Source organism: Petromyzon marinus, unplaced genomic scaffold, assembly GCF_048934315.1.
Source record: "Petromyzon marinus isolate PM22_M1 ecotype Great Lakes invasive population unplaced genomic scaffold, UKy_Petmar_22M1.pri1.0 PM_G_Scaffold_19, whole genome shotgun sequence".
Lineage (NCBI taxonomy): Eukaryota > Metazoa > Chordata > Hyperoartia > Petromyzontiformes > Petromyzontidae > Petromyzon > Petromyzon marinus.
This window is the reverse complement of record NW_027422750.1, coordinates 531,686-552,817: the sequence shown is the minus strand read 5'-3', so window position 1 is coordinate 552,817 and position 21,132 is coordinate 531,686.

The window sequence follows — 21,132 nt, the reverse complement described above, 5'->3', positions numbered from 1 at the left end:
GTGTGTGTGAGGTTGTCAGTGTGTGTGTGAGTGTGAGATTGTCAGCCCGTGTGTGTGAGATTGTCAGAATGTGTGAGTGTGTAATTGTCAGTGTGTGTGTGAGATTGTCAGTCTGTGTGAGTGTGAGGTTGTCAGCCTGCGTGTGTTTGAGATTGTCAAAATGTGTGAGTGTGAGATTGTTAGTGTGTGTGAGATAGTCAGCCTGTGTGAGTGTGAGATTGTCAGTGTGTGTGAGATTATCAGTCTGTATGTGAGTGAGATTGTCAGTCTGTGTGTGTGTGTGAGATTGTCAGCCTGTGTGAGATTGTCAGCCTGTGTGAGTGTGAGATTGTCAGTCCGTGTGAGTGTGAGATTGTCAGTCTGTGTGTGTGAGATTGTCAGCCTGTGTGAGATTGTCAGCCTGTGTGAGTGTGAGATTGTCAGTCTGTGTGTGTGTGTGAGATTGTCAGCCTGTGTGAGTGTGAGATTGTCAGTCTGTGTGAGTGTGAGATTGTCAGTGTGTGTGTGTGAGGTTGTGAGTGAGGTTGTCAGTGTGTGTGATGTTGTCAGTGTGTGTGTGTGAGATTGTCAGCCTGTGTGAGTGTGAGGTTGTCAGTGTGTGTGTGTGTGAGTGTGAGGTTGTCAGTGTGTGTGTGAGGTTGTCAGTGTGTGTGTGTGTGTGAGGTTGTCAGTGTGTGTGTGTGAGGTTGTCAGTGTGTGTGTGAGTGTGAGGTTGTCACAGTGTGTGAGTGTGAGGTTGTCAGTGTGTGTGTGTGAGGTTGTCAGTGTGTGTGTGTGTGAGGTTGTCAGTGTGTGTGTGAGTGTGAGGTTGTCACAGTGTGTGAGTGTGAGGTTGTCAGTGTGTGAGTGTGAGGTTGTCAGTGTGTGTGTGTGTGTGTATGTGAGGTTATCAGTGTGTGTGAGTGTGAGGTTGTCAGTGTCTGTGTGAGGTTGTCAGTGTGTGTGTGAGGTTGTCAGTGTGTGAGTGTGAGTGTGAGGTTGTCAGTGTGCGAGTGTGAGGTTGTCAGTGTGTGTGTGTGAGGTTGTCAGTGTGTGAGTGTGAGGTTGTCAGTGTGTGTGTGAGTGTGAGATTGTCAGTGTGTGTGTGAGTGTGAGGTTGTCAGTGTGTGTGTGAGTGTGAGGTTGTCAGTGTGTGTGTGAGGTTGTCAGTGTGTGTGTGAGTGTGAGGTTGTCAGTGTGTGAGTGTGAGGTTGTCAGTGTGTGTGAGTGAGGTTGTCAGTGTGTGAGTGTGAGATTGTCAGTGTGTGAGTGTGAGGTTGTCAGTGCGAGTGTGAGGTTGTCAGTGTGTGTGAGTGTGAGGTTGTCAGTGTGTGTGTGAGGTTGTCAGTGTGTGTGTGAGGTTGTCAGTGTGTGAGTGAGGTTGTCAGGGTGTGTGAGTGTGAGGTTGTCAGTGTGTGTGTGTGAGGTTGTCAGTGTGTGAGTGTGAGGTTGTCAGTGTGTGTGTGTGAGGTTGACAGTGTGTGAGTGTGAGGTTGTCAGTGTGTGTGTGAGTGTGAGGTTGTCAGTGTGGTCCGGCAAAACAACCCCCTACCTCCTCGCGGTGCCGGACGGGAACTCTGTCGTGGACAGCGCTGTGGGGGGAGATCCAATTTTGATTGGCTCCTCCCCTCATGGCATATGTATCCACCACAGGGGCTAAACGGGGGCTCTGGACGGGTGCGAGGGGCTGGTAACCCCTCCACCTTCAATTAATTACCACGAAACTACGAATTAAACTTAAATATGTAACAACTAAGCTTGTGCCGGAGGCCCCGGGGGGCCAGGCGTCTATGACGTCTCCTGGCCAAACCCCAATTGGCGGAGCCAGGAGATTGAATACCTACCCTCGGGGCTACTCCAGAAACAACGAAAAGCCACTACGGTTGGCCACGTGGAATGTTCGAACGCTCACTGCAGAGGAGAGGCTGCCACTCCTCTGTCGGGAGCTGGACCGGTACCGCCTGGATCTATGCGGCATTCAGGAGGTCCGGTGGACCGGCTCTGGCTCCTGCCACCATGAGGGGTGGACAGTCCTCTACTCGGGGCAGCAGACTGCCAAACAACAGGGTGTGGGTCTTCTTTTGAACAAAAGAATGAAGGGGGCGTGGGAGCGTGGCGGTGAGGTGTGGGAAGCTGTAAGCCCCAGGCTACTTTGGGCTCGCCTTCCCATCAACAGGAGGCGAGGAATGGTGGTCGTGGTTACTTATGCCCCCACCGAAGATGAACATCCGTGGAGGGATGCAGGCAAAGCCGATGAGTCAGATGCCTTCTATGACCTCCTGTCACAGGTGCTGGCTAAAGTGGCCACTCGGGATAGAGTCATCATGTTGGGTGACTTCAATGCCCGAGTTGGTCATGATACTGGCACCTGGCCTGGAGTGATTGGAGGGCATGGGCCAGATCAGCTCAATAACAACGGTAGGAGGCTGCTAGATTTTTGTGCAGCCCATGGGCTTGTAATTACCAACACGCTGTTCCGGCATCGGCGCATCCACACAACATCATGGATGCATGCCGGGTCCAAGCAAGAACATCTGCTGGACTACATAGTGACGGACCAGCGAATGCGAGCCCATGTCCTTGACACCAGGACCTACCGTGGAGCTGATCTGCCCTCTGACCATCGACTAGTCATCTGTAAGATGCGCCTGCCATTCTTCCACTCCGGTGGTGGGTGTACACCCAGGACCCCATTCCAACCTAAAGTGGCCTGGTCTCAGTTATCTGATGAAAGTTGCAAGCGAGAATTTCATCATCGCTTGCGGCTGGGATTGGCATCGTCCCCGACTCCTCCTGATGTCGAGGGTAAATGGGCGAGGTTTAGGACTGTGACTCATGCAGCTGCAATGGCTGCTTTGGGTACGCGGTCCAGACCTCCCCAGACACCCTGGATGACAGAGGAGTTGTTCACGATGGTTGAGAAAAAGCGACAGGCCCACTGTCATCGGCTACAGAGTCCCACGTCAGAGAATGAGGAGGCTTACCGCAGCCTTCGCTCGGAGGTTCGGAGAGCCGTGAGGCGCTGCAAGGATGGGTGGTGGTCGCGGGTTGCTGAGGAGATGGAGTCTGCCTCAGTGGCCCGTGATCACAAATCTCTATTTAACTCCATCAAAAAAGTAACCTGCAGCGCCACACCTATTACCATCATTAGGGGAAAAAACGGCGATCCAATTTCCGACCCCCAGGAACAGGTTCGCAGACTTGCTGAGCATTTCTGTGAGGTCCTGGGGGAGGGAAAATCCCTCAGCCAGGAAAACATCGTGGCACAAAGTGAGGATGACCCTGCTGAGGCTGCGGTGCCTCAAATATTGGATGAAGTCACCCCCTGTGAGTGGCTGGCTGAGGTGCCATCTGCTGAGGAAGTATTGAAGGCGATTCGGAGTCTGAGACCAGGAAAGGCAGCGGGCAGAGATGATCTTCCAAGCGAAATGCTGAGGGAGGGTGGCGTTTGTGCACAGACTGCCCTATATGACATCATAACAACAGTCTAGACCACTGGACGGGTTCCGCAGGATTGGAAGGATGCCCTGGTGGTCCCCCTTTTTAAGAAGGGGGACCGCACAGACTGTAACAACTACAGGGGCATCTCACTCCTCAGTGTGCCGGGAAAGGTCCTGGCAAGGATTATTCAGCATCGCCTTGCCAGGCACGCGGAGGAGAGGCTTGCGGAGCCCCAATGCGGTTTCAGGAAAGGGCGGTCCGGCACAGATGCCATATTTTCTGTCCGTCTGCTACAGCAGAGGTGTAGGGAATTCCAACAAGACCTACATCTCTGCTTTATTGACCTGGTCAAGGCCTATGATACCATCAGTAGGCCTGGGCTCTGGGTCGTTCTTCGTGCTTTTGGAGTACCTGACCCTCTGCTCACGATCATTAAGGACCTTCATGATGGTGAGCGGGCCCGGGTAAAACTACGTGGCCGGGAGTCAGAGCCATTCCCTGTACACCTTGGGGTGCGACAGGGATGTCCTCTGGCTCCCACATTATTTAACATCTATTTTGACCACGTAGTTCGTGAAGCCTTCAATAGCTGTACCGGGGGAATCTCCATATGGTACAGATATAATGGGAGGCTAATCGATGCCCGGGTGCGGTCAAGGGATGGCTCCCTATTGCTCAACCACGTTATGTATGCTGATGACTTGGTAATAGCTGCTCAGTCAGAGGAGGAGTTGGAGACGCTGCTGCTGAGACTGGAGCGTGCCACTAAGAGGTGGGGCCTTACCATCAGCCCCACCAAAACCAAGCACCTGCCTGGGTATTTTGTACCATCGGACACTCCACCCCCACAACTCCCAATCGGTGATGGGGCAGTTGTGGAGAGAGTGGAGAGTTTCCCATACCTGGGCAGTGTGCTTATGACTGGCACCAGTTTAACAGCAGAGGTCTCACTCCGAATCAGTCGAGCGGCAATATCTTTTCATCGGTTGCGTAACGCTGTGTGGAAGCTACCTGGTCTGTCGCTCCGCACTAAGCTTCAGGTCTTCTCGGCCACGGTCATTCCCTCCCTTCTCTACGCTTGCGAAACGTGGACCCCCCTAATGGAACATCTTCGCCGGTTAGAAACATTTAGGCTGGCCTGCCTACGATCCATCCTGGGTTTAACCAGACTGGATTGTGTGAGGAGCTCACAAATCCTTGAAAGATCTGGGCAGGGTCCCATCGGTGAGCTCCTCCGGCAGGCAAGGCTGCGATGGCTGGGTCATGTAGCCCGCATGCCCAGCCACCGCATGCCGAAACAGCTTTTGTTTGGCCGGATTGAGGGGGCTAAGCGGGCGCGGCACGGGCTAGAGAAGAGATGGAGTGATGTGGTACAGGAGGACGTGGAGCTGAGTGGACTTGCCGATGACTGGTACCAGCGGTGTCAAGATCGGCCTCTGTGGAGGAGGCTCGTGAAGGATGCTACTGGGCAGTTGGAGGCAGTCGCCCTCCAACAACAACGGAGGGCGGAGGAGCGACGCTCACAACAGCGAGCGGAGCGCCGGGTGGCTAAAGCACAGCAGGTTGGCACAGTAGGGGGCACAGGTGGTGCATCAGCCAGTCATCTCAGTCAGTCGACCCGTGGCACCTGGGTCTGCCCCGTGACCTCCTGCCAGCGGGCGTTCGACACTTCACGTGGCCTCAGGGTGCACATAGCCTGGCACAAGCGTCGTGGTGACGTCACCGCCACTTAGTGGCGAATGGCGGTTGTTGTTGGTTGTCAGTGTGTAAGTGTGAGGTTGTCAGTGTGTGTGTGAGGTTGTCAGTGTGTGTGAGTGTGAGGTTGTCAGTGTGTGAGTGTGCGGTTGTCAGTGTGTGAGTGTGAGGTTGTCAGTGTGTGTGTGTGAGGTTGTCAGTGTGTGTGTGAGTGTGAGGTTGTCACAGTGTGTGAGTGTGAGGTTGTCAGTGTGTGTGTGAGTGTGAGGTTGTCAGTGTGTGAGTGTGAGGTTGTCAGTGTGAGTGTGAGGTTGTCAGTGTGTGTGTGTGAGGTTGTCAGTGTGTGAGTGTGAGGTTGTCAGTGTGTGTGTGAGTGTGGGTTGTCAGAGTGTGTGAGTGTGAGGTTGTCACTGTGTGTGTGTGTGAGGTTGTCAGTGTGTGTGAGAGGTTGTCAGTGTGTGTGTGTGTGAGGTTGTCAGTGTGTGAGTGTGAGGTTGTCAGTGGGTGTGAGTGTGAGGTTGTCAGTGTGTGTGTGAGTGTGAGGTTGTCAGTGTGTGTGTGTGAGGTTGTCACTGTGTGTGAGTGTGAGGTTGTCAGTCTGTGTGTGTGTGAGGTTGTCACTGTGTGTGTGTGTGAGGTTGTCAGTGTGTGTGTGTGTGAGGTTGTCAGTGTGTGTGTGTGAGGTTGTCAGTGTGTGTGAGTGTGAGATTGTCAGTGTGTGTGTGAGTGTGAGGTTGTCAGTGTGTGTGTGTGAGGTTGTCAGTGGGTGTGAGTGTGAGGTTGTCAGTGTGTGTGTGTGTGTGAGGTTGTCAGTGTGTAAGTGTGAGGTTGTCAGTGTGTGAGTGTGAGATTGTCAGTGTGTGTGTGAGGTTGTCAGTGTGTGTGTGAGTGTGAGATTGTCAGCCCGTGTGTGTGAGATTGTCAGAATGTGTGAGTGTGTAATTGTCAGTGTGTGTGTGAGATTGTCAGTCTGTGTGAGTGTGAGGTTGTCAGCCTGCGTGTGTTTGAGATTGTCAAAATGTGTGAGTGTGAGATTGTTAGTGTGTGTGAGATTGTCAGCCTGTGTGAGTGTGAGATTGTCAGTGTGTGTGTGAGATTATCAGTCTGTATGTGAGTGAGATTGTCAGTCTGTGTGTGTGTGTGTGTGAGATTGTCAGCCTGTGTGAGATTGTCAGCCTGTGTGAGTGTGAGATTGTCAGTCCGTGTGAGTGTGAGATTGTCAGTCTGTGTGTGTGAGATTGTCAGCCTGTGTGAGATTGTCAGCCTGTGTGAGTGTGAGATTGTCAGTCTGTGTGTGTGTGTGAGATTGTCAGCCTGTGTGAGTGTGAGATTGTCAGTCTGTGTGAGTGTGAGATTGTCAGTGTGTGTGTGTGAGGTTGTGAGTGAGGTTGTCAGTGTGTGTGATGTTGTCAGTGTGTGTGTGTGAGATTGTCAGCCTGTGTGAGTGTGAGGTTGTCAGTGTGTGTGTGTGTGAGTGTGAGGTTGTCAGTGTGTGTGTGAGGTTGTCAGTGTGTGTGTGTGTGAGGTTGTCAGTGTGTGTGTGTGAGGTTGTCAGTGTGTGTATGTGTGAGTGTGAGGTTGTCAGTTGGTGTGTGTGTGAGGTTGTCAGTGTGTGTGTGAGTGTGAGGTTGTCAGTGTGTGTGAGTGTGAGGTTGTCAGTGTGTGTGTGTGAGGTTGTCAGTGTGTGTGAGTGTGAGGTTGTCAGTGTGTGTGTGAGTGTGAGGTTGTCAGTGTGTGTGTGTGAGTGTGAGGTTGTCAGCCTGTGTGTGTGTGAGGTTGTCAGTGTGTGTGAGTGTGTGAGGTTGTCAGTGTGTGTGTGTGTGAGGTTGTCAGTGTGTGTGTGAGTGTGAGGTTGTCAGTGTGTAAGTGTGAGGTTGTCAGTGTGTGTGTGAGTGTGAGGTTGTCAGTGTGTGTGTGTGTGTGAGGTTGTCAGTGTGTGTGTGTGAGGTTGTCAGTGTGTGTGTGAGTGTGAGGTTGTCACAGTGTGTGAGTGTGAGGTTGTCAGTGTGTGTGTGTGAGGTTGTCAGTGTGTGTGTGAGTGTGAGGTTGTCACAGTGTGTGAGTGTGAGGTTGTCAGTGTGTGAGTGTGAGGTTGTCAGTGTGTGTGTGTGTATGTGAGGTTATCAGTGTGTGTGAGTGTGAGGTTGTCAGTGTCTGTGTGAGGTTGTCAGTGTGTGTGTGTGTGTGAGGTTGTCAGTGCGTGAGTGTGAGGTTGTCAGTGTGTGTGTGAGATTGTCAGTGTGTGTGTGAGTGTGAGGTTGTCAGTGTGTGTGTGAGTGTGAGGTTGTCAGTGTGTGTGTGAGGTTGTCAGTGTGTGTGTGAGTGTGAGGTTGTCAGTGTGTGAGTGTGAGGTTGTCAGTGTGTGTGAGTGAGGTTGTCAGTGTGTGAGTGTGAGATTGTCAGTGTGTGAGTGTGAGGTTGTCAGTGCGAGTGTGAGGTTGTCAGTGTGTGTGAGTGTGAGGTTGTCAGTGTGTGTGAGTGTGAGGTTGTCAGTGTGTGTGTGAGGTTGTCAGTGTGTGTGTGAGGTTGTCAGTGTGTGAGTGAGGTTGTCAGGGTGTGTGAGTGTGAGGTTGTCAGTGTGTGTGAGTGTGAGGTTGTCAGTGTGTGTGAGTATGAGGTTGTCAGTGTGTGTGTGTGAGGTTGTCAGTGTGTAAGTGTGAGGTTGTCAGTGTGTGAGAGAGGTTGTCAGGGTGTGTGAGTGTGAGGTTGTCAGTGTGTGTGAGTGTGAGGTTGTCAGTGTGTGTGAGTGTGAGGTTGTCAGTGTGTGTGTGTGAGGTTGTCAGTGTGTGAGTGTGAGTTTGTCAGTGTGTGTGTGAGTGTGAGGTTGTCAGTGTGTAAGTGTGAGGTTGTCAGTGTGTGAGAGAGGTTGTCAGGGTGTGTGAGTGTGAGGTTGTCAGTGTGTGTGAGTGTGAGGTTGTCAGTGTGTGTGAGTGTGAGGTTGTCAGTGTGTGTGTGTGAGGTTGTCAGTGTGTGAGTGTGAGGTTGTCAGTGTGTGTGTGTGAGGTTGTCAGTGTGTGAGTGTGAGGTTGTCAGAGTGTGTGTGAGTGTGAGGTTGTCAGTGTGTAAGTGTGAGGTTGTCAGTGTGTGTGAGTGAGGTTGTCAGTGTGTGTGTGTGTGAGGTTGTCAGTGTGTGAGTGTGAGGTTGTCAGTGTGTGTGTGAGTGTGAGGTTGTCAGTGTGTAAGTGTGAGGTTGTCAGTGTGTGAGAGAGGTTGTCAGGGTGTGTGAGTGTGAGGTTGTCAGTGTGTGTGAGTGTGAGGTTGTCAGTGTGTGTGAGTGTGAGGTTGTCAGTGTGTGTGTGTGAGGTTGTCAGTGTGTGAGTGTGAGGTTGTCAGTGTGTGTGTGTGAGGTTGTCAGTGTGTGAGTGTGAGGTTGTCAGAGTGTGTGTGAGTGTGAGGTTGTCAGTGTGTAAGTGTGAGGTTGTCAGTGTGTGTGTGAGTGTGAGGTTGTCAGTGTATGTGAGTGTGAGGTTGTCAGTGTGTGTGTGTGTGTGAGGTTGTCAGTGTGTGTGTGTGAGGTTGTCAGTGTGTGTGAGTGTGAGATTGTCAGTGTGTGTGAGTGTGAGGTTGTCAGTGTGTGTGTGTGAGGTTGTCAGTGGGTGTGAGTGTGAGGTTGTCAGTGTGTGTGTGTGTGTGAGGTTGTCAGTGTATAAGTGTGAGGTTGTCAGTGTGTGAGTGTGAGATTGTCAGTGTGTGTGTGAGGTTGTCAGTGTGTGTGTGAGTGTGAGATTGTCAGCCCGTGTGTGTGAGATTGTCAGAATGTGTGAGTGTGTAATTGTCAGTGTGTGTGTGAGATTGTCAGTCTGTGTGAGTGTGAGGTTGTCAGCCTGCGTGTGTTTGAGATTGTCAAAATGTGTGAGTGTGAGATTGTTAGTGTGTGTGAGATTGTCAGCCTGTGTGAGTGTGAGATTGTCAGTGTGTGTGTGAGATTATCAGTCTGTATGTGAGTGAGATTGTCAGTCTGTGTGTGTGTGAGATTGTCAGCCTGTGTGAGATTGTCAGCCTGTGTGAGTGTGAGATTGTCAGTCCGTGTGAGTGTGAGATTGTCAGTCTGTGTGAGTGTGAGATTGTCAGTGTGTGTGTGTGAGGTTGTGAGTGAGGTTGTCAGTGTGTGTGATGTTGTCAGTGTGTGTGTGTGAGATTGTCAGCCTGTGTGAGTGTGAGGTTGTCAGTGTGTGAGTGTGAGGTTGTCAGTGTGTGTGTGAGGTTGTCAGTGTGTGTGTGTGTGAGGTTGTCAGTGTGTGTGTGTGAGGTTGTCAGTGTGTGTGAGTGTGAGGTTGTCAGTGTGTGTGTGAGTGTGAGGTTGTCAGTGTGTGTGTGTGAGTGTGAGGTTGTCAGCCTGTGTGTGTGTGAGGTTGTCAGTGTGTGTGAGTGTGTGAGGTTGTCAGTGTGTGTGTGTGTGAGGTTGTCAGCGTGTGTGTGAGTGTGAGGTTGTCAGTGTGTAAGTGTGAGGTTGTCAGTGTGTGTGTGAGTGTGAGGTTGTCAGTGTGTGTGTGTGAGGTTGTCAGTGTGTGTGTGTGAGGTTGTCAGTGTGTGTGTGAGTGTGAGGTTGTCACAGTGTGTGAGTGTGAGGTTGTCAGTGTGTGTGTGTGAGGTTGTCAGTGTGTGTGTGTGTGAGGTTGTCAGTGTGTGTGTGAGTGTGAGGTTGTCACAGTGTGTGAGTGTAAGGTTGTCAGTGTGTGAGTGTGAGGTTGTCAGTGTGTGTGTGTGTATGTGAGGTTATCAGTGTGTGTGAGTGTGAGGTTGTCAGTGTCTGTGTGAGGTTGTCAGTGTGTGTGTGTGTGAGGTTGTCAGTGTGTGAGTGTGAGGTTGTCAGTGTGCGAGTGTGAGGTTGTCAGTGTGTGTGTGTGAGGTTGTCAGTGTGTGAGTGTGAGGTTGTCAGTGTGTGTGTGAGTGTGAGATTGTCAGTGTGTGTGTGAGTGTGAGGTTGTCAGTGTGTGTGTGAGTGTGAGGTTGTCAGTGTGTGTGTGAGGTTGTCAGTGTGTGTGTGAGTGTGAGGTTGTCAGTGTGTGAGTGTGAGGTTGTCAGTGTGTGTGATTGAGGTTGTCAGTGTGTGAGTGTGAGATTGTCAGTGTGTGAGTGTGAGGTTGTCAGTGCGAGTGTGAGGTTGTCAGTGTGTGTGAGTGTGAGGTTGTCAGTGTGTGTGTGAGGTTGTCAGTGTGTGTGTGAGGTTGTCAGTGTGTGAGTGAGGTTGTCAGGGTGTGTGAGTGTGAGGTTGTCAGTGTGTGTGAGTGTGAGGTTGTCAGTGTGTGTGAGTGTGAGGTTGTCAGTGTGTGTGTGTGAGGTTGTCAGTGTGTGAGTGTGAGGTTGTCAGTGTGTGTGTGTGAGGTTGACAGTGTGTGAGTGTGAGGTTGTCAGTGTGTGTGTGAGTGTGAGGTTGTCAGTGTGTAAGTGTGAGGTTGTCAGTGTGTGTGTGAGTGTGAGGTTGTCAGTGTGTGTGAGTGTGAGGTTGTCAGTGTGTGAGTGTGTGGTTGTCAGTGTGTGAGTGTGAGGTTGTCAGTGTGTGTGTGTGAGGTTGTCAGTGTGTGTGTGAGTGTGAGGTTGTCACAGTGTGTGAGTGTGAGGTTGTCAGTGTGTGTGTGAGTGTGAGGTTGTCAGTGTGTGAGTGTGAGGTTGTCAGTGTGAGTGTGAGGTTGTCAGTGTGTGTGTGTGAGGTTGTCAGTGTGTGAGTGTGAGGTTGTCAGTGTGTGTGTGAGTGTGAGGTTGTCAGAGTGTGTGAGTGTGAGGTTGTCACTGTGTGTGTGTGTGAGGTTGTCAGTGTGTGTGAGAGGTTGTCAGTGTGTGTGTATGTGAGGTTGTCAGTGTGTGAGTGTGAGGTTGTCAGTGGGTGTGAGTGTGAGGTTGTCAGTGTGTGTGTGAGTGTGAGGTTGTCAGTGTGTGTGTGTGAGGTTGTCAGTCTGTGTGTGTGTGAGGTTGTCACTGTGTGTGTGTGTGAGGTTGTCAGTGTGTGTGTGTGTGAGGTTGTCAGTGTGTGTGTGTGAGGTTGTCAGTGTGTGTGAGTGTGAGATTGTCAGTGTGTGTGAGTGTGAGGTTGTCAGTGTGTGTGTGTGAGGTTGTCAGTGGGTGTGAGTGTGAGGTTGTCAGTGTGTGTGTGTGTGTGAGGTTGTCAGTGTGTAAGTGTGAGGTTGTCAGTGTGTGAGTGTGAGATTGTCAGTGTGTGTGTGAGGTTGTCAGTGTGTGTGTGAGTGTGAGATTGTCAGCCCGTGTGTGTGAGATTGTCAGAATGTGTGAGTGTGTAATTGTCAGTGTGTGTGTGAGATTGTCAGTCTGTGTGAGTGTGAGGTTGTCAGCCTGCGTGTGTTTGAGATTGTCAAAATGTGTGAGTGTGAGATTGTTAGTGTGTGTGAGATTGTCAGCCTGTGTGAGTGTGAGATTGTCAGTGTGTGTGTGAGATTATCAGTCTGTATGTGAGTGAGATTGTCAGTCTGTGTGTGTGTGTGTGAGATTGTCAGCCTGTGTGAGATTGTCAGCCTGTGTGAGTGTGAGATTGTCAGTCCGTGTGAGTGTGAGATTGTCAGTCTGTGTGTGTGAGATTGTCAGCCTGTGTGAGATTGTCAGCCTGTGTGAGTGTGAGATTGTCAGTCTGTGTGTGTGTGTGAGATTGTCAGCCTGTGTGAGTGTGAGATTGTCAGTCTGTGTGAGTGTGAGATTGTCAGTGTGTGTGTGTGAGGTTGTGAGTGAGGTTGTCAGTGTGTGTGATGTTGTCAGTGTGTGTGTGTGAGATTGTCAGCCTGTGTGAGTGTGAGGTTGTCAGTGTGTGTGTGTGTGAGTGTGAGGTTGTCAGTGTGTGTGTGAGGTTGTCAGTGTGTGTGTGTGTGAGGTTGTCAGTGTGTGTGTGTGAGGTTGTCAGTGTGTGTGTGAGTGTGAGGTTGTCACAGTGTGTGAGTGTGAGGTTGTCAGTGTGTGTGTGTGAGGTTGTCAGTGTGTGTGTGTGTGAGGTTGTCAGTGTGTGTGTGAGTGTGAGGTTGTCACAGTGTGTGAGTGTGAGGTTGTCAGTGTGTGAGTGTGAGGTTGTCAGTGTGTGTGTGTGTGTGTATGTGAGGTTATCAGTGTGTGTGAGTGTGAGGTTGTCAGTGTCTGTGTGAGGTTGTCAGTGTGTGTGTGAGGTTGTCAGTGTGTGAGTGTGAGTGTGAGGTTGTCAGTGTGCGAGTGTTAGGTTGTCAGTGTGTGTGTGTGAGGTTGTCAGTGTGTGAGTGTGAGGTTGTCAGTGTGTGTGTGAGTGTGAGATTGTCAGTGTGTGTGTGAATGTGAGGTTGTCAGTGTGTGTGTGAGTGTGAGGTTGTCAGTGTGTGTGTGAGGTTGTCAGTGTGTGTGTGAGTGTGAGGTTGTCAGTGTGTGAGTGTGAGGTTGTCAGTGTGTGTGAGTGAGGTTGTCAGTGTGTGAGTGTGAGATTGTCAGTGTGTGAGTGTGAGGTTGTCAGTGCGAGTGTGAGGTTGTCAGTGTGTGTGAGTGTGAGGTTGTCAGTGTGTGTGTGAGGTTGTCAGTGTGTGTGTGAGGTTGTCAGTGTGTGAGTGAGGTTGTCAGGGTGTGTGAGTGTGAGGTTGTCAGTGTGTGTGAGTGTGAGGTTGTCAGTGTGTGTGAGTGTGAGGTTGTCAGTGTGTGTGTGTGAGGTTGTCAGTGTGTGAGTGTGAGGTTGTCAGTGTGTGTGTGTGAGGTTGACAGTGTGTGAGTGTGAGGTTGTCAGTGTGTGTGTGAGTGTGAGGTTGTCAGTGTGTAAGTGTGAGGTTGTCAGTGTGTGTGTGAGTGTGAGGTTGTCAGTGTGTGTGAGTGTGAGGTTGTCAGTGTGTGAGTGTGCGGTTGTCAGTGTGTGTGTGAGGTTGTCAGTGTGTGTGTGAGTGTGAGATTGTCAGCCCGTGTGTGTGAGATTGTCAGAATGTGTGAGTGTGTAATTGTCAGTGTGTGTGTGAGATTGTCAGTCTGTGTGAGTGTGAGGTTGTCAGTGTGTGTGTGTGAGATTGTCAGTGTGTGTGAGTGTGAGGTTGTCAGTGTGTGTGTGTGAGGTTGTCAGTGGGTGTGAGTGTGAGGTTGTCAGTGTGTGAGTGTGAGGTTGTCAGTGTGTGTGTGTGAGATTGTCAGTGTGTGTGAGTGTGAGGTTGTCAGTGTGTGTGTGTGAGGTTGTCAGTGGGTGTGAGTGTGAGGTTGTCAGTGTGTGTGTGTGTGTGAGGTTGTCAGTGTGTAAGTGTGAGGTTGTCAGTGTGTGAGTGTGAGATTGTCAGTGTGTGTGTGAGGTTGTCAGTGTGTGTGTGAGTGTGAGATTGTCAGCCCGTGTGTGTGAGATTGTCAGAATGTGTGAGTGTGTAATTGTCAGTGTGTGTGTGAGATTGTCAGTCTGTGTGAGTGTGAGGTTGTCAGCCTGCATGTGTTTGAGATTGTCAAAATGTGTGAGTGTGAGATTGTTAGTGTGTGTGAGATTGTCAGCCTGTGTGAGTGTGAGATTGTCAGTGTGTGTGTGAGATTATCAGTCTGTATGTGAGTGAGATTGTCAGTCTGTGTGTGTGTGTGTGTGAGATTGTCAGCCTGTGTGAGATTGTCAGCCTGTGTGAGTGTGAGATTGTCAGTCCGTGTGAGTGTGAGATTGTCAGTCTGTGTGTGTGAGATTGTCAGCCTTTGTGAGATTGTCAGCCTGTGTGAGTGTGAGATTGTCAGTCTGTGTGTGTGTGTGTGAGATTGTCAGCCTGTGTGAGTGTGAGATTGTCAGTGTGTGTGTGTGAGGTTGTGAGTGAGGTTGTCAGTGTGTGTGATGTTGTCAGTGTGTGTGTGTGAGATTGTCAGCCTGTGTGAGTGTGAGGTTGTCAATGTGTGTGTGTGAGTGTGAGGTTGTCAGTGTGTGTGTGAGGTTGTCAGTGTGTGTGTGTGTGAGGTTGTCAGTGTGTGTGTGTGAGGTTGTCAGTGTGTGTGTGAGTGTGAGGTTGTCAGTGTGTGTGTGTGAGTGTGAGGTTGTTAGCCTGTGTGTGTGTGAGGTTGTCAGTGTGTGTGAGCGTGTGAGGTTGTCAGTGTGTGTGTGTGTGAGGTTGTCAGTGTGTGTGTGAGTGTGAGGTTGTCAGTGTGTAAGTGTGAGGTTGTCAGTGTGTGTGTGAGTGTGAGATTGTCAGTGTGTGTGTGTGAGGTTGTCAGTGTGTGTGTGTGAGGTTGTCAGTGTGTGTGTGAGGTTGTCACAGTGTGTGAGTGTGAGGTTGTCAGTGTGTGTGTGTGAGGTTGTCAGTGTGTGTGTGAGTGTGAGGTTGTCACAGTGTGTGAGTGTGAGGTTGTCAGTGTGTGAGTGTGAGGTTGTCAGTGTGTGTGTGTGTATGTGAGGTTATCAGTGTGTGTGAGTGTGAGGTTGTCAGTGTCTGTGTGAGGTTGTCAGTGTGTGTGTGTGTGTGAGGTTGTCAGTGTTTGTGAGTGAGGTTGTCAGTGTGTGAGTGTGAGATTGTCAGTGTGTGAGTGTGAGGTTGTCAGTGCGAGTGTGAGGTTGTCAGTGTGTGTGAGTGTGAGGTTGTCAGTGTGTGTGAGTGTGAGGTTGTCAGTGTGTGTGTGAGGTTGTCAGTGTGTGTGTGAGGTTGTCAGTGTGTGAGTGAGGTTGTCAGGGTGTGTGAGTGTGAGGTTGTCAGTGTGTGTGAGTGTGAGGTTGTCAGTGTGTGTGAGTGTGAGGTTGTCAGTGTGTGTGTGTGAGGTTGTCAGTGTGTGAGTGTGAGGTTGTCAGTGTGTGTGTGTGAGGTTGTCAGTGTGTGAGTGTGAGGTTGTCAGTGTGTGTGTGAGTGTGAGGTTGTCAGTGTGTAAGTGTGAGGTTGTCAGTGTGTGTGTGAGTGTGAGGTTGTCAGTGTGTGTGAGTGTGAGGTTGTCAGTGTGTGTGTGATTGTCAGTGTGTGTGTGAGGTTGTCAGTGTGTGAGTGTGAGGTTGTCAGTGTGTGTGAGTGTGAGGTTGTCAGTGTGTGTGAGTGTGAGGTTGTCAGTGTGTGTGTGTGGGAGGTTGTCAGTGTGTGTGTGAGTGTGAGGTTGTCACTGTGTGTGTGTGAGGTTGTCAGTGTGTGTGTGTGATTGTGAGGTTGTCAGTGTGTGTGTGTGAGGTTGTCAGTGTGTGTGTGAGGTTGTCAGTGTGTGTGAGTGTGAGGTTGTCAGTGTGTGTGATTGTGAGGTTGTCAGTGTGTGTGAGTGTGAGGTTGTCAGTGTGTGTGTGTGTGAGGTTGTCAGTGTGTGTGTGTGAGGTTGTCAGTGTGTGTGTGTGAGGTTGTCAGTGGGTGTGAGTGTGAGGTTGTCAGTGTGTGTGTGTGTGTGAGGTTGTCAGTGTGTAAGTGTGAGGTTGTCAGTGTGTGAGTGTGAGATTGTCAGTGTGTGTGTGAGGTTGTCAGTGTGTGTGTGAGTGTGAGATTGTCAGCCCGTGTGTGTGAGATTGTCAGAATGTGTGAGTGTGTAATTGTCAGTGTGTGTGTGAGATTGTCAGTCTGTGTGAGTGTGAGGTTGTCAGCCTGCATGTGTTTGAGATTGTCAAAATGTGTGAGTGTGAGATTGTTAGTGTGTGTGAGATTGTCAGCCTGTGTGAGTGTGAGATTGTCAGTGTGTGTGTGAGATTATCAGTCTGTATGTGAGTGAGATTGTCAGTCTGTGTGTGTGTGTGTGTGAGATTGTCAGCCTGTGTGAGATTGTCAGCCTGTGTGAGTGTGAGATTGTCAGTCCGTGTGAGTGTGAGATTGTCAGTCTGTGTGTGTGAGATTGTCAGCCTTTGTGAGATTGTCAGCCTGTGTGAGTGTGAGATTGTCAGTCTGTGTGTGTGTGTGTGAGATTGTCAGCCTGTGTGAGTGTGAGATTGTCAGTGTGTGTGTGTGAGGTTGTGAGTGAGGTTGTCAGTGTGTGTGATGTTGTCAGTGTGTGTGTGTGAGATTGTCAGCCTGTGTGAGTGTGAGGTTGTCAATGTGTGTGTGTGAGTGTGAGGTTGTCAGTGTGTGTGTGAGGTTGTCAGTGTGTGTGTGTGTGAGGTTGTCAGTGTGTGTGTGTGAGGTTGTCAGTGTGTGTGTGAGTGTGAGGTTGTCAGTGTGTGTGTGTGAGTGTGAGGTTGTTAGCCTGTGTGTGTGTGAGGTTGTCAGTGTGTGTGAGCGTGTGAGGTTGTCAGTGTGTGTGTGTGTGAGGTTGTCAGTGTGTGTGTGAGTGTGAGGTTGTCAGTGTGTAAGTGTGAGGTTGTCAGTGTGTGTGTGAGTGTGAGATTGTCAGTGTGTGTGTGTGAGGTTGTCAGTGTGTGTGTGTGAGGTTGTCAGTGTGTGTGTGAGGTTGTCACAGTGTGTGAGTGTGAGGTTGTCAGTGTGTGTGTGTGAGGTTGTCAGTGTGTGTGTGAGTGTGAGGTTGTCACAGTGTGTGAGTGTGAGGTTGTCAGTGTCTGTGTGAGGTTGTCAGTGTGTGTGTGTGTGTGAGGTTGTCAGTGTGTGTGAGTGAGGTTGTCAGTGTGAGTGTGAGATTGTCAGTGTGTGAGTGTGAGGTTGTCAGTGCGAGTGTGAGGTTGTCAGTGTGTGTGAGTGTGAGGTTGTCAGTGTGTGTGAGTGTGAGGTTGTCAGTGTGTGTGTGAGGTTGTCAGTGTGTGTGTGAGGTTGTCAGTGTGTGAGTGAGGTTGTCAGGGTGTGTGAGTGTGAGGTTGTCAGTGTGTGTGAGTGTGAGGTTGTCAGTGTGTGTGAGTGTGAGGTTGTCAGTGTGTGTGTGTGAGGTTGTCAGTGTGTGAGTGTGAGGTTGTCAGTGTGTGTGTGTGAGGTTGTCAGTGTGTGAGTGTGAGGTTGTCAGTGTGTGTGTGAGTGTGAGGTTGTCAGTGTGTAAGTGTGAGGTTGTCAGTGTGTGTGTGAGTGTGAGGTTGTCAGTGTGTGTGAGTGTGAGGTTGTCAGTGTGTGTGTGATTGTCAGTGTGTGTGTGAGGTTGTCAGTGTGTGAGTGTGAGGTTGTCAGTGTGTGTGAGTGTGAGGTTGTCAGTGTGTGTGAGTGTGAGGTTGTCAGTGTGTGTGTGTGGGAGGTTGTCAGTGTGTGTGTGAGTGTGAGGTTGTCACTGTGTGTGTGTGAGGTTGTCAGTGTGTGTGTGTGATTGTGAGGTTGTCAGTGTGTGTGTGTGAGGTTGTCAGTGTGTGTGTGAGGTTGTCAGTGTGTGTGAGTGTGAGGTTGTCAGTGTGTGTGATTGTGAGGTTGTCAGTGTGTGTGAGTGTGAGGTTGTCAGTGTGTGTGTGTGTGAGGTTGTCAGTGTGTGTGTGTGAGGTTGTCAGTGTGTGTGTGAGGTTGTCAGTGTGTGTGTGTGAGTGTGAGGTTGTTAGCCTGTGTGTGTGTGAGGTTGTCAGTGTGTGTGAGCGTGTGAGGTTGTCAGTGTGTGTGTGTGTGAGGTTGTCAGTGTGTGTGTGAGTGTGAGGTTGTCAGTGTGTAAGTGTGAGGTTGTCAGTGTGTGTGTGAGTGTGAGATTGTCAGTGTGTGTGTGTGAGGTTGTCAGTGTGTGTGTGTGAGGTTGTCAGTGTGTGTGTGAGGTTGTCACAGTGTGTGAGTGTGAGGTTGTCAGTGTGTGTGTGTGAGGTTTTCAGTGTGTGTGTGAGTGTGAGGTTGTCACAGTGTGTGAGTGTGAGGTTGTCAGTGTGTGAGGTTGTCAGTGTGTGTGTGTGTGTATGTGAGGTTATCAGTGTGTGTGAGTGTGAGGTTGTCAGTGTCTGTGTGAGGTTGTCAGTGTGTGTGTGTGTGAGGTTGTCAGTGTGTGAGTGTGAGGTTGTCAGTGTGTGTGTGAGTGTGAGATTGTCAGTGTGTGTGTGAGTGTGAGGTTGTCAGTGTGTGTGTGAGTGTGAGGTTGTCAGTGTGTGTGTGAGGTTGTCAGTGTGTGTGTGAGTGTGAGATTGTCAGTGTGTGAGTGTGAGGTTGTCAGTGTGTGTGAGTGAGGTTGTCAGTGTGTGAGTGTGAGATTGTCAGTGTGTGAGTGTGAGGTTGTCAGTGCGAGTGTGAGGTTGTCAGTGTGTGTGAGTGTGAGGTTGTCAGTGTGTGTGAGTGTGAGGTTGTCAGTGTGTGTGTGAGGTTGTCAGTGTGTGTGTGAGGTTGTCAGTGTGTGAGTGAGGTTGTCAGGGTGTGTTAGTGTGAGGTTGTCAGTGTGTGTGAGTGTGAGGTTGTCAGTGTGTGTGAGTGTGAGGTTGTCAGTGTGTGTGTGTGAGGTTGTCAGTGTGTGAGTGTGAGGTTGTCAGTGTGTGTGTGTGAGGTTGTCAGTGTGTGAGTGTGAGGTTGTCAGTGTGTGTGTGAGTGTGAGGTTGTCAGTGTGTAAGTGTGAGGTTGTCAGTGTGTGTGTGTGTGAGTGTGAGGTTGTCAGTGTGTGTGAGTGTGAGGTTGTCAGTGTGTGTGTGATTGTCAGTGTGTGTGTGTGAGGTTGTCAGTGTGTGAGTGTGAGGTTGTCAGTGTGTGTGAGTGTGAGGTTGTCAGTGTGTGTGAGTGTGAGGTTGTCAGTGTGTGTGTGTGGGAGGTTGTCAGTGTGTGTGTGAGTGTGAGGTTGTCAGTGTGTGTGAGTGTGAGGTTGTCAGTGTGTGAGTGTGAGGTTGTCAGTGTGTGTGTGAGTGTGAGGTTGTCAGTGTGTGTGAGTGTGAGGTTGTCAGTGTGTGTGAGTGTGAGGTTGTCAGTGTGTGTGATTGTGAGGTTGTCAGTGTGTGTGAGTGTGAGGTTGTCAGTGTGTGTGAGTGTGAGGTTGTCAGTGTGTGAGTGTGAGGTTGTCAGTGTGTGTGATTGTGAGGTTGTCAGTGTGTGTGAGTGTGAGGTTGTCAGTGTGTGTGTGAGTGTGAGGTTGTCAGTGTGTGTGAGTGTGAGGTTGTCAGTGTGTGAGTGTGAGGTTGTCAGTGTGTGTGAGTGTGAGGTTGTCAGTGTGTGAGTGTGTGTGAGGTTGTCACTGTGTGTGTGAGTGTGAGGTTGTCACAGTGTGTGTGAGTGTGAGGTTGTCAGTGTGTGAGGTTGTCACAGTGTGTGTGAGTGTGAGGTTGTCACAGTGTGTGTGAGTGTGAGGTTGTCAGTGTGTGTGAGTGTGAGGTTGTCAGTGTGTGTGAGTGTGAGGTTGTCAGTGTGTGAGGTTGTCACAGTGTGTGTGAGTGTGAGGTTGTCAGTGTGTGAGTGTGAGGTTGTCAGTGTGTGTGTGTGAGGTTGTCAGTGTGTGAGTGTGAGGTTGTCAGTGTGTGTGAGTGTGAGGTTGTCACAGTGTGTGTGAGTGTGAGGTTGTCAGTGTGTGTGTGAGTGTGAGGTTGTCACAGTGTGTGTGAGTGTGAGGTTGTCACAGTGTGTGTGTGAGTGTGAGGTTGTCACAGTGTGTGTGTGTGAGGTTGTCACAGTGTGTGTGCGTGTGAAGTTGTCAGTACGTGAGTGTGTGAGGTTGTCACAGTGTGTGTGTGAGGTTGTCACAGTGTGTGTGTGAGTTTGTCACAGTGTGTGTGTGAGTGTGAGGTTGTCAGTGTGTGTGTGTGTGAGGTTGTCAGTGTGTGTGTGAGTGTGAGGTTGTCACTGTGTGTGTGTGAGGTTGTCAGTGTGTGTGTGTGATTGTGAGGTTGTCAGTGTGTGTGTGTGAGGTTGTCAGTGTGTGTGTGAGGTTGTCAGTGTGTGTGAGTGTGAGGTTGTCAGTGTGTGTGATTGTGAGGTTGTCAGTGTGTGTGAGTGTGAGGTTGTCAGTGTGTGTGATTGTGAGGTTGTCAGTGTGTGTGAGTGTGAGGTTGTCAGTGTGTGTGTGAGTGTGAGGTTGTCAGTGTGTGTGAGTGTGAGGTTGTCAGTGTGTGAGTGTGAGGTTGTCAGTGTGTGTGAGTGTGAGGTTGTCAGTGTGTGAGTGTGAGGTTGTCACAGTGTGTGTGAGTGTGAGGTTGTCACAGTGTGTGTGAGTGTGAGGTTGTCAGTGTGTGTGAGTGTGAGGTTGTCAGTGTGTGTGAGTGTGAGGTTGTCAGTGTGTGAGGTTGTCACAGTGTGTGTGAGTGTGAGGTTGTCAGTGTGTGTGAGGTTGTCAGTGTGTGTGTGTGAGGTTGTCAGTGTGTGAGTGTGAAGTTGTCACAGTGTGTGTGAGTGTGAGGTTGTCACAGTGTGTGTGAGTGTGAGGTTGTCAGTGTGTGTGTGTGAGGTTGTCAGTGTGTGAGTGTGAGGTTGTCACAGTGTGTGTGAGTGTGAGGTTGTCACAGTGTGTGTGTGAGTGTGAGGTTGTCACAGTGTGTGTGTGTGAGGTTGTCACAGTGTGTGTGCGTGTGAGGTTGTCAGTATGTGAGTGTGTGAGGTTGTCACAGTGTGTGTGTGAGGTTGTCACAGTGTGTGTGTGAGTTTGTCACAGTGTGTGTGTGAGTGTGAGGTTGTCACAGTGTGTGTGTGAGTTTGTCACAGTGTGTGTGTGAGTGTGAGGTTGTCAGTGTGTGAGTGTGAGGTTGTCACAGTGTGTGTGAGTGTGAGGTTGTCAGTGTGTGTGAGTGTGAGGTTGTCACAGTGTGTGTGAGTGTGAGGTTGTCAGTGTGTGTGAGTGTGAGGTTGTCAGTGTGTGTGAGTGTGAGGTTGTCAGTGTGTGAGGTTGTCACAGTGTGTGTGAGTGTGAGGTTGTCAGTGTGTGAGTGTGAGGTTGTCAGTGTGTGTGTGTGAGGTTGTCAGTGTGTGAGTGTGAGGTTGTCAGTGTGTGTGAGTGTGAGGTTGTCACAGTGTGTGTGAGTGTGAGGTTGTCAGTGTGTGTGTGAGTGTGAGGTTGTCACAGTGTGTGTGTGAGGTTGTCACAGTGTGTGTGTGAGTTTGTCACAGTGTGTGTGTGAGTGTGAGGTTGTCACAGTGTGTGTGAGTGTGAGGTTGTCACAGTGTGTGTGAGTGTGAGGTTGTCACAGTGTGTGTGAGTGTGAGGTTGTCAGTGTGTGTGTGAGGTTGTCACAGTGTGTGTGAGTGTGAGGTTGTCACTGACCCTGGTGAATCTTCGTCGTTATCAAGGCCGCAGGCTTCACCTCCCTCACGACTCTCAAAATGGCGGCGAGCGAGGAGGGGGAGGAGCCAGAAAACTCTGCGTCACGTGGGAGGGGAGATACTGGAACCTGATTGGCTCCAAGGCGGAGAGATTTTTATTTTT